We start from the raw sequence: 11,200 nt of genomic DNA, 5'->3' as shown, positions 1-11,200 counted from the left end.
ATCATCTTTACCCATTTTGTACATGTCTTTAGGCTTTAAATGTACAGGTATGCACCAATTTTTATGCAACTCATCTTCTACATAATACATCATTTGAGCTTCTGATGCTTGAATGTATAACTTATCATCATCGTTATCACTAGTGTGGATCAATCGTGCAAAACTTACTAATGTAAATCCAAAGTCATCAGTCCTAATCCCTCTAGAAGAAGTTGTATTAGCCCACATACATTTGAATAAAACAACTGAGAAATGTCCATGGTAATTTATCTCAATTATGTCTATTAATCGACTATAATATGGCACACCTCCAAACCTCATTTGATTATCATTGCTACTTGAATAAATCTATGTCCCAAATGTACTGAACACTTTAAAATTCAAAGATTGAAAACAAATATAAATTATATAAAGACTAGAACTCTTATTTCTCCAAAAGTTGTAATTTTAGCTTATAAAACAAATTACTAAGTTTTCACGTTTGCACCAAAATTAATGTGAAACATTATGTGAGTATATATATATATATATATATATATATATATATATATATATATATATATATATATATATATATATATATAACTGGAAGGGTTGAAACTAAAGCAGGAAAACCTTAACTAGAGTACATGTTATCTATTTGAGCATGGTGAGTGGAGGAGCAGAAATTAAAAGAAAAAAGGATTGTTGGTGTGTAGGATATTTGTTAAAATTAATCTTTCTTAAAATAGAGCACGTGTGTGGTAACCATCAAGGTTCAACATCATGTGTTGCAACCTATCTGATAATAAATTGATTGCACATGGTTCACACACCAATCAATTGTTATCCCACTTTCATGGTTGACAATGTCCCCAAAACAATTATCACAAACCAAAATTGCCTTTTGTATGTGAATTCATTCCTTATATTTCTATATCATACTGACCCTACATACATAAATCTATAAAAACCTTTCCAAAGATAAAAAAGGAAAAAGTTCAATTATTCATGTGAATCTTCAAAAGTCGCATCAAACACATGAGGTAATTAAGAAATGTATAGAATATTCTACTTTAAAAAAGTTACTGGTAAGTGATAAATATAACATTAATTAAATATTTTATTTTCTAAAAAAACATTAAATAATTAATGGTATACTTTAAAATTTGAAAGAATATGAGAAGACAAAAATTATCAATATTGTTTCACAAAGAATTAACCATATGCCATTCATCTAAATAGTTCTGGAACAAAAGTTTAAAATTTTAGTTTATCCACCACACTATCATTTGATGCAATTAGGATATTTAAAACGAAAATGAAGGACATAACGAAGTAACTTACAAATACATGAAGGATAACTGTCCAGAAATATATGTTAGATCTTGCATAAAACAACCAAAAAAATAGCCATTTGTAAGCTTCATCTAACAACATGAAAAACTAAGATTGACTTCACCATAAGATGAAATTTCAAAACTTTAATATTGAAGGTTGATTAGGAATCTGAAATTGTAAGTACAACTGTCACCCGATAAGAACCACTTTTAACCATCTATTATACAAAACAATAAAAGGGATGTTGTGATCTTATTGAATTACCATTTGCATGTATTGTACTAGCACTGCATAAATCAAACTTGTTGATTGTAAGAAAATTTGTCTTTCACAATAACTTTATGCCTAATTGATTAGATGAAACTTTATAAGATCTCTTAACTCCACCTTGAAACTTTTTTCCTTCAACCAGATCGATATCATGGTAAATAAAGACTTCAAAGTTCCATTAGAAGTTTTCTCACATGTTGGCAACCTGTAATGACAGCCCCCAACCCCTAACAGCAAAACATCATTGCACTCAAACTTCACCATCTCCTTTATGTCTTTGGAATTGAATTTCATGCCATGTTCACTCAGGAGTTAATGTCTCCTCGAACTTCAAAGAAAAAGAACCCTTCCTTCACGAGCTTGGAATTCAGCCAAATAAAATCTTGAGAAGTGTACAACCAAATACATTAGATTTAAAATCATAGAGACTGAAGTGAAAAAATCACATTTTATGATTGATCACAAAAGACAATCTTGCCACCTTTGTAACACAAGCCATGTTCCCCAATATCATCAACGAACTTGCCATAGCTATACCTCAAAGGCATTCTCCCCAAGACCCTATGAAACTCCCCAATGCACCATCCTCTTCTCTTCCTATGCTCCCCTTTCCTACTACTCAACCCCACCCTTACCTCTTCCTCCACCTCGTTCCTCGCGTCTAGTAATCCCCTACTCTCTTCGCCCCCACCAACAATGGATCCCCCTGTGTCTCCTCCGCCACCACCAAATTCATCAACACATCCTCATAGTTTCGCACTACGACCACGATCCCCCGCGCACGCGCGCCATGCCGGCCACACCCATGCACGTGTACAGAAACAGGTTCACAGAATTGCTTAAATGGAAATAGGTTCGGTGAAATTAAATTTCAAAAATATGGATTATCAAATGGAGTAGGAATTTTCTAATTGGCGGCCCACACATCAAACACAAACTCATACCCCTTTTACCTTTTGCGAAAGCAAAAACGTAGATTATTTGAAAAATAATGAAGAAAAATTAGGGATTAGTGCGAACTGGATATTGTGAGAAGCTAAATAGGTTTCTAAATTGAAAATTATACCTATTTTGATATACGAGATCACATTCGGTTGCGGTGTTTGCGGTCACCACTGCTACTTGAAAACACTGAGTTAGAACAGGGAAAATAAACAGTGATTTAGGGTAGTGAGATGAAATCAAAAAGATAAAATGAAACTTGAAAACGAAAAAGCAAGGGATGCAAAATCGAACTTGAAATCAAGGATACAACGTAGTATGAGGAAGATGAAAACATGAGATACAATCAGAATGAGAAATAATTATGAAATTGAAAGAGAAATAGTGATGAAATAGAAAGAGGAAGCATGGAGAATGAAAAGGTTGTTACCCGGGACTTGAAATTTGATGAACGGAAGAGTGATGAAGGAGAACGAAGAGAGCTTCTAAAACACATGGAGCATGAAAACAGAGACAAAGTGTTTTTAGGTTGATAAGGTTATGGAATGTTGTTTAGGAATGATGTTCCAGATCACATGGCCCTATTCAGAGACAAAGTGCAAATTTTAAAAATTATGAAAACAAAAAAATTAAATAAACATTGGGAATTTAAATTTTATTGGGGTTCTTAATAAAACCCCTGGTATTTAACAAGGGTTTTCAAAACCTCTCCTATATCCATTTCTTTCTAGAAGGTATTATAACTTTTGTTAATAAACCCCTACTAGATTTTATATTTTTGTAGTGTATAATAAGTAGTTTTTTAATATAAAGAAAGTAACATCTAATTAGTTAACTAATGAAATTCATAATAGATGTGCAAGTTAATAATAAATTAATTTGAGAATAATGCACTCAGAAAATTTTATAGATACAAATTATCAGTAATAACATGAATTTTGTTAGTCACAACCTATTTAATGTTATTTAACCTTATAAACTATTGTATCAAAACCGATATCAATCCATTGAATCCTTGTGTCATCTGGTATATTGGTCTCCTCTTGGATCATCCACAAATCTATAATCCCACAAATATTTCACCAGAGATATGACCAAATCATCTCTCTCCTCTTTCTCTATATGTGTATATATTATATAAAATTGAGGAGTAAACATCATGTTAAGTTAATTTTGTAAAGTTAATTATACATCAACACATCATGTAGAGATTGAAAAAACCATTACATTTTTTGAAAGACTAAAAAAAGACATTTAAGAATATCCTTATATATGAAAATTTTAAAATATATTTAAATTTAAAATTAAATTATATAAGTTAATTATGTTTTTAATCTTGATATTTGAGTTAAGTTTTTTTTTCTCTTTTAAAATTAAAATAATATTTTTAGTTCTTATAATTTGAAAAGAAATTGGTTTACTCCCTTAGCCAAAATGTTTTATATATACTTCCCAAGGTGAATATTTTAAAATAAAATAAATATTTTATTGTACATTTAGGGATAGAAATACAAATAAAAGTGAATTGTTAAATAAGCAATTTTCAAATTTTTTTTTATCATATACATCAAAATCTTTAACTATGTCACTACAAGAAAAAATATTTTTAACGGAGCTTTATTTTTACATTACCCAGGGTTAAAACCTCTACTAAGTTCTTTACCCGGGATTTCGATTTTCCCCGCTAAACCATCCCTGGAGAATGGGTTAGCTGGGGTTTTTACGAACCCCGGGAAGCACCAATCAATAACGGAGGTTTTTTATCCTCTTGTATTTAACATAGGTTTTAAAACCTCAGTTAAGTTTTGTGCGTTTAAAATCTCCGGTTAATTACCATGAATTTTGAAACCTCCGTAAAATATCGTGGAATTTGAAATCTCCATAAAATACTATGGGTTTTAGAACCTCCATAAAATAACATAGGTTTTAAAACCTCCATAAAATACCATGGGTTTTAAAACCCCCTAAAATACCATGGACTTCAAAACCTCCGTAAAATACTATAGGTTTCAAAACCTCCGTAAAGTACCATAGATTTTTAAATTATTATTATAGTTTTTTACTCATTTATCATTTATGTATTCATATATATTTTTTCAATCACAATTATTTACATTTATTCTATTTTTTAATCTATATTTAATGAAATTATACATAAATAGATATAAACTCATCAAATTGACAAATTATTTATAGATGACTAAATGTATATCAAAGTATAACAAATATACGAATTCAAATTCAAATTCAAGTACAATATTAGTCAGCAAAAACTATCATGAAGTACTGCAATGGTTCTCAAAACATAAAATGATTCAATTAACTTCCACATTATATTATATTCTTCAACTATCACATATGATTTTCCTCATGTACATAACTTGTTGTATTAGTTGGCACACTTCCTTGATCAGAAACCTAAATCATAGCCAAAAACTACACATGCATCGGCCTTATTCGCTGTAGTCTAGTGCTTAACTTTGTCACCAAATTCTCGAAAGAACACATCTGCATACGTTGTGAAGTCTTCCCTATATGCATACACATAAAAATATCTTAATCACAACAAAAACCATTGCCTAATTTTATAACTGAAGTATTTGTCATGAGATCTATATATATATATATATATATATATAGGACAATTAGAGATTTAAAGTTTGAGAACCACAAAATATGCTATTAAAATAATTTACAATACTGCAGAGACAAAAATAGAAGATATATTTTCCATGTGTAGTATAAAGAAACTACAAAGTAAATATATGGCAAAACTACAATAAAATTATGGCAGATGTAATTATGGGTGATAAGATTAAGAAAATAAACAAAACTACAATAAAATATATAGAATGGTAAAATACAAAAAAACATCATAACTGCATTTCCAGAAGTAATGGATCCTAGACTCTATTATCAACAAAGAGAAATTAAAAACCCGAAAGAAGCATAGAATAACTAAAATATTTCATATATCATGTAATTCAGAATGAAAATAAAATTTAATAAATAATCAAGCACAAGTCTTCCCCAAATAACAATACCTTAGCAAATTTTCCACTGAAAATAAAGAGAGCAACCTTCTAGAATGCTGGTATATGATGGACTATAACTGTAGTTAATCTAAGGATATACCTTCCTCTTAAACCATCAACCTCTTCACCAATACAGGAGGAGTACTTGATATCTGACTGACAATAGTTAATGAAAACAATAATAAAAAAAATTTACACCAAAAGTTTATCCTAGCTTAATGACAATACAGAAATCATTCACATATATCTGCATCCATCTGGCATATCAGCATACATGCAAAACAAATATGAAAAAGAGAAAACCATGAACTACATTCTGCTTGTCAAATAACCATGTAGTATACATACTTCTCTAAATTACTAGAGTAAGTTTTGACAAGTAATGCTTTTAAGTTTATATATAATAAAAATATAGGCTTTCCAATATCAAGAATAGGACTACGAAGAAAAAGAATAGGAGAAAATACAAGTCAGATACTCACGAACAGAATGATAAACGAACATGCTAAGTTTTTGCTGCGATAAAACAATGCAAGATATAAACATTCAAATTATTTTCACAAAAAATGTTTCCACCTTCAGAACTGAATCAATTGTACTAATAGAGCAAGATATAAAACAGAAAATTCTTTCAACCTTCTTACCATTGTAAAACTGAAACTCTTCTCTGGAAGAACATAATTGATTACTATCCATGCTTGTCCTGCACAAGCCCCAAATTTAGGTGAGTAATGAAGTGTATTTTTTTTACTTAAATAAGGAGCATGTGCATATTGGAAAGAAGTCATATCTACTTAAATAAACAAGTGAAGATCTGAGTCCAATTGATTATAACCCTAATACAGTTCCTTTAAACATGTGAATCGCTCCAAGGACGGCAACATATCATTGGTTAAATAGTTAATAGTTATGTCAAGGACCTCTAGATTACACAATTTTGGTGAGAAAGTCTCAAAAGCTTACATATATGCACTAAAAAGTTATGAAAGAAGCCAACAAATGTGAAAAAAAATAGTATAAAAAATTAGAAGATCTTCCCGATAATCAAAAGTAATATTGTTGTAATTTCATAAAATAAATAAGAAGCAGCAAGTCTCACCGTGGTTTAATGAAGATGTATTGAACCTGTTATATGCAAAATAAAGAAACTTAAGAGATGGAAGGCCATCCAAACAAGATAGAATGTCGGCAGCAGTATCTAGATTGTCATGCTAAATAATGAAGGTCAAGTATTAGTCTAACCTCCTGATGAAAACAACAAATAATAATAAGCCTGAATGGAAATATGATCAAGATGGCCAAGATTATTTATTCATTTTTATCAAATCAAACACAAATATAATTAAAAATGATTTAACTTTACTGTAAGAATTCAACAGACATGTAAATTAAGTCTAAATGATTTGCAAACTCTCAAGTACTTAGAAACAATCCTTATGATGACTTTTTTATTATAAGATATATTACAAATGACATTTCATCTAAAAGTTCTCGTACTAAATCTACTTTTTGATCAGTGCAGCTATTCACAAGTAGACTGATAAATTAGGATGCAAGAAAAGAAAGACACTATATACTTACCCTCAAATGACAACAGTATGAGGAAGCATGCACCCAATTGAACTGCTCTGCGGCTTCACATTTTAGTTACGACAATGGTATGCACATTTTCAATTAAGGTGGTAGATACCCTGTTCGAGTTCCCCAAAGACCAACCAAGACACTAGAAAGACCCTCCAAACCAATTCCTTGACTAAGAACTCCATGAGTTGGAGGACGAGATGCTACCAATAAAGAAGATGCATGATATTAGATTGATAAATACTATTTTTACTTATCCTGGAAGCATCTTCAAAACAAATAAAATCCCAAAATGGCATTTGCAATGTTGAAATTTTACTTTAGTGATTATACAATTAGTGACATTAATGCTTTGATTTCCTAAACTGAGGCAGAATCCATGCGGCATTACCCTTACAAATGGTATCTACATAAACATTTGTTAGGGAAAAAAGTTACAAATGACACCAGGTGAAAACAGCAAAACATGATGGCAACCATTGGTTTTAACTTTAGAGATCATATAAACTCTATGACAACCTTCAGTCTCTTGAGTACCTTTTGATGTCAAGGGTTATAATAAAAATTAAATGACACAACTAATGAATTGAATATTATATTCAAGTTTACTACATCAGCACAGTCAAGCCGTCATATATTGAACACATAACTTTGTTAGGTAAAATTACTATTTCTATTAGAGCTTGCATCATGCAAGAATGAGAACAACTTTTCACATATAATATTGCTAGCACATTAAGATGAAGGCAAGAGTATCAACACATTAAGAGTCTAGTTAAATAAATATAGTCCAGGAAACAAAAGGAAAAAGTGAATAAATTTTTATCAGAGTTTAATTAAAAGATTTTAGTTCATTTTCTGATTCGTAGCAGAGTTAAGTATTTAGAAGAAGATGCCATAATATTTGGTTGGAACTGAGTTATCTCCTTTCAAAGATATCTACTATTCTTGTGTATATAAAAAGGAAACACTTTATTAACAAGAGTATCTCTTCGTTAAGAACTAATACTAATGTTTGAAGAAACCAATAATTATTCGAGTCTAACTTTCTTACCAGATATTCTTTGAGGAAACACCATATAATCTGTTACTGTGATGTTGAAGTGACTTTAATATCATATATAACTTCATTAATAAGAAAACTCATCCTCATGAGGTCTAAGGCTGCCCGAGTGGCATCATTACCGTAAACAATAAAAAGAATGCATGACATCTTCCTAATTGCAAAAGCATGTTCTCTAGAATCACATATTTTGTTTTCCATTAAAACCACAATCAAATTCCAAACTAATCCAAATGCCAAACAAATGATGCCAAACATTGTTATTTTCATTTCAATGCAAACTGAACTTTTTATCTTTTCTTAATATCTTCAGTTTATAGTTAGCAGAGGCTGTAATCCTTTTCATATAGGAGGCTACCTAGAAGTTAGTGCTTTCTGGAAAGATTGTTGAACTTCTCTACAAGTACCAATCTTGTGTAACCTCAAAATATAACCCTGGCCATTTTATCATGGTTTCTCTAACCTAAAATATTTTTTAGTTGTTAACTTAACTCCCTTATGTATTCCAGACCAAGATATTACCTTTGATGGAAAAGATGCAATCTTGGATTTTTGTAGAACGGAATTCCTATTTCAAGATCATCTTTAGCCCCTCCAATAGGTCTATATGAGTTTGCTACAAGTACAACTATCTTCAGGCAGCAAGAACATCAAGGGGAGCTTGCTAGTGGCATAGTCAACAATGTCCTAAGAGACCAAAGATCAAAGTTAAAACCGAAAATTCACTACTAGCATAGCCTTTGGAAAATCCTAAAGATCTGCAAGTCAATATCAAACAGTATTTCTATAATTCCTAACACTTGATTATTACTTAAGCATTGTTGCCCCTACAACTAAATTAAACAGGTTAGACTTCAAATCAGATGACCAGCACCAAAACAAGATCACATATATTATTTTGGCACCTTATACTCAATCCAAACAGACCTTCATTCTCAAAAGTAATTGCAGGAATACCCAAGTAAGATGTGAAATCCTAATTTCCAAACCAATTAAACAGCTAACTAGTTTCTACTGTTCATACATTCTCATTCTTGACAAATATAAAATGAAATGATTAATTTTATAATCTAATACAGGAAGAAAGCAAACACCAAGCGTACCTCAAACAGTTCATTTATATTATCTGCTGTCTTTGTAGATGTCTCTATGAAAAACATACCATTCTTCTCAGCATATTCAGTGCCATCCTTCATAATATAACAGATATTAGTTAATGTAATGTAACAAATATACCTTCCATGCTTTTGCAGCAAAGATTTGTGAATAGACTGAGTAGGATTAGCAATTAGGACCAAATCCACAGTTTGGTTCATGAGAGCATCAAAGACTTCTTGGGGGGTCTTCTTCAGTTGAGTCACAAGCCTCTTCAAGGTCTCTTCAATGTTTGACCCTGTCATGGCAGAGTTCTCATATGCAAAATCACCCTTCTTCAATAACTTGATCCATAGTTGTTGTTGATGAGATTAGTACAAATTCCTTGACGTTTTAGTAACTTGATATGTGTTGTTGATGAGATTGGTACAAATTCCTTGACGTTTTAGTAACTTGATATCGCTGCTTTTAACATCTAAAGGCGGACACATGATTCAGAAAGCCAACCCAGTGATAGCAATTCCAAATAGAGATTAATAATCCTTACCAAGAACCATTTCATCAGCTATAGTAAACTAGACCAAGCATTCCATAATTCTCAGTAGACCAAGGTTAGAATCAAGAAGATGAAATATTAAAATGATGTCAAATTATGCTTAATATAAAAACAATGAATTTGAATGGCAGGAAATTCAAGTATGAAATGAATCAAGGAAAGGGCCACCACCTTAGCGACTAGCCAAAGAAGGCAATAAAGCGAAGATTGCAACTTCGGCGACTAGCATATACATTCCTTAAGCTGCGACAACTAAAAGCATCAATACTGCAACAATAACTTAAGTACATTGAACTAATTAGAACTAAGATTTATGACCAGATCCAATAAATAACATTTGAATTGAAAGTTCGTTGGATGATATTTACTAGTCGAGGAACAATTCAACATCACTCATGCATTTTACTCTTATGGTTCTAGGAAATAATTCTCGAAATCCACCACAATGTATAATACACGATGTATAATAGTATCTAAACCTCCTATAAAATGTGCAGATAGAAGAGCATGGAAAAGAAAAAAACATGGATAAATGAAAACGAAAGGGTGGAATAGGAGAACAAAGTAACGAAATCAATTGTAGTAACAAAATCAATTGATTGTGGTCTTATACAGTTATACCAAATTTAAAGAAATTAATTGAAACAGAAACTAAACCTCTTACTAACCATGATCATATAAGAATTGTCAACCTCAAAGAGAGTAGGCATCAAAGATGAAAGGAACTAAAAAAAAACCTAGAATGAGAGAAACGATGAAGTGAGAAGCTCAACTTATCACAGAGACGAAACAAGGAGATACATCGGTGAATGGTTTAGGAAGTCGAACTGGAAGATGCAGAGATGAAGGAGACTAAGCGGAGAGTTGTGTTACTACTATAGCGAAAATCTTGATCTCGCTGGCGACATTGATAATGGTGGTCGACGTTTAGGGCAGTGTAAAAGGAGTTGATGAACTAGAAGAAGGAGAAGAAAAGTGAGAAAAACAATCGTGGATACCATGAACCGGGAACGAAAGTTGAAAGGTAAAAGTTATATCTTAGAAATGAAAGTAATTAAATTTAAAAGAATACAAAAATTGTGATGGTTAAAATTAAGTAACAGAAATAAAAATATTATTAACGGTTTATTTTAAATATTTTTTAAATATTTTTTTATGATATTTGTTATTTATACCGAACACTTCGTATGTAATGTTTCGTAGAAAAAATTTTCGTCAAAGTTGATCATGTTTATTTATGAAATTTTCATAAAAAATTTATATTTTTTTTACCCACGAACTTGTATTTTATCTACAATCAATTTTCGTAGATAAAATAAAATAATCTATGAAAAAAAA

The 11,200-nt window shown here is 31.0% G+C and overlaps 1 long non-coding RNA gene across 15 annotated transcripts; it reads right to left on the bottom strand.

Moving 5' to 3' along the window:
* Positions 1-4,737: 4,737 nt before the first annotated feature.
* LOC114191092 lies at positions 4,738-10,875 on the bottom strand. 15 transcript variants are annotated; one of them, XR_003605931.1, is made up of 8 exons: positions 9,448-10,875; positions 9,315-9,358; positions 8,734-8,898; positions 7,149-7,351; positions 6,667-6,778; positions 6,212-6,270; positions 5,577-5,723; positions 4,738-5,063 (listed from the first exon to the last, which is right to left on the bottom strand). It is a non-coding gene; the product is annotated as an uncharacterized LOC114191092 (long non-coding RNA). The 15 variants fall into 15 exon arrangements; XR_003605927.1 differs by having other exon boundaries at positions 9,315-9,401; positions 9,507-10,875; XR_003605933.1 differs by having other exon boundaries at positions 9,315-9,781; positions 9,854-10,875.
* Between the last annotated feature and the right edge of the window lie 325 nt (positions 10,876-11,200).

The sequence above is a fragment of the Vigna unguiculata genome, chromosome 7 (assembly GCF_004118075.2).
Source record: "Vigna unguiculata cultivar IT97K-499-35 chromosome 7, ASM411807v1, whole genome shotgun sequence".
Taxonomy (NCBI): domain Eukaryota; kingdom Viridiplantae; phylum Streptophyta; class Magnoliopsida; order Fabales; family Fabaceae; genus Vigna; species Vigna unguiculata.
The sequence above is the reverse complement of the archived record's forward strand: the minus strand, read 5'-3'. Positions and strand labels throughout refer to the sequence as shown.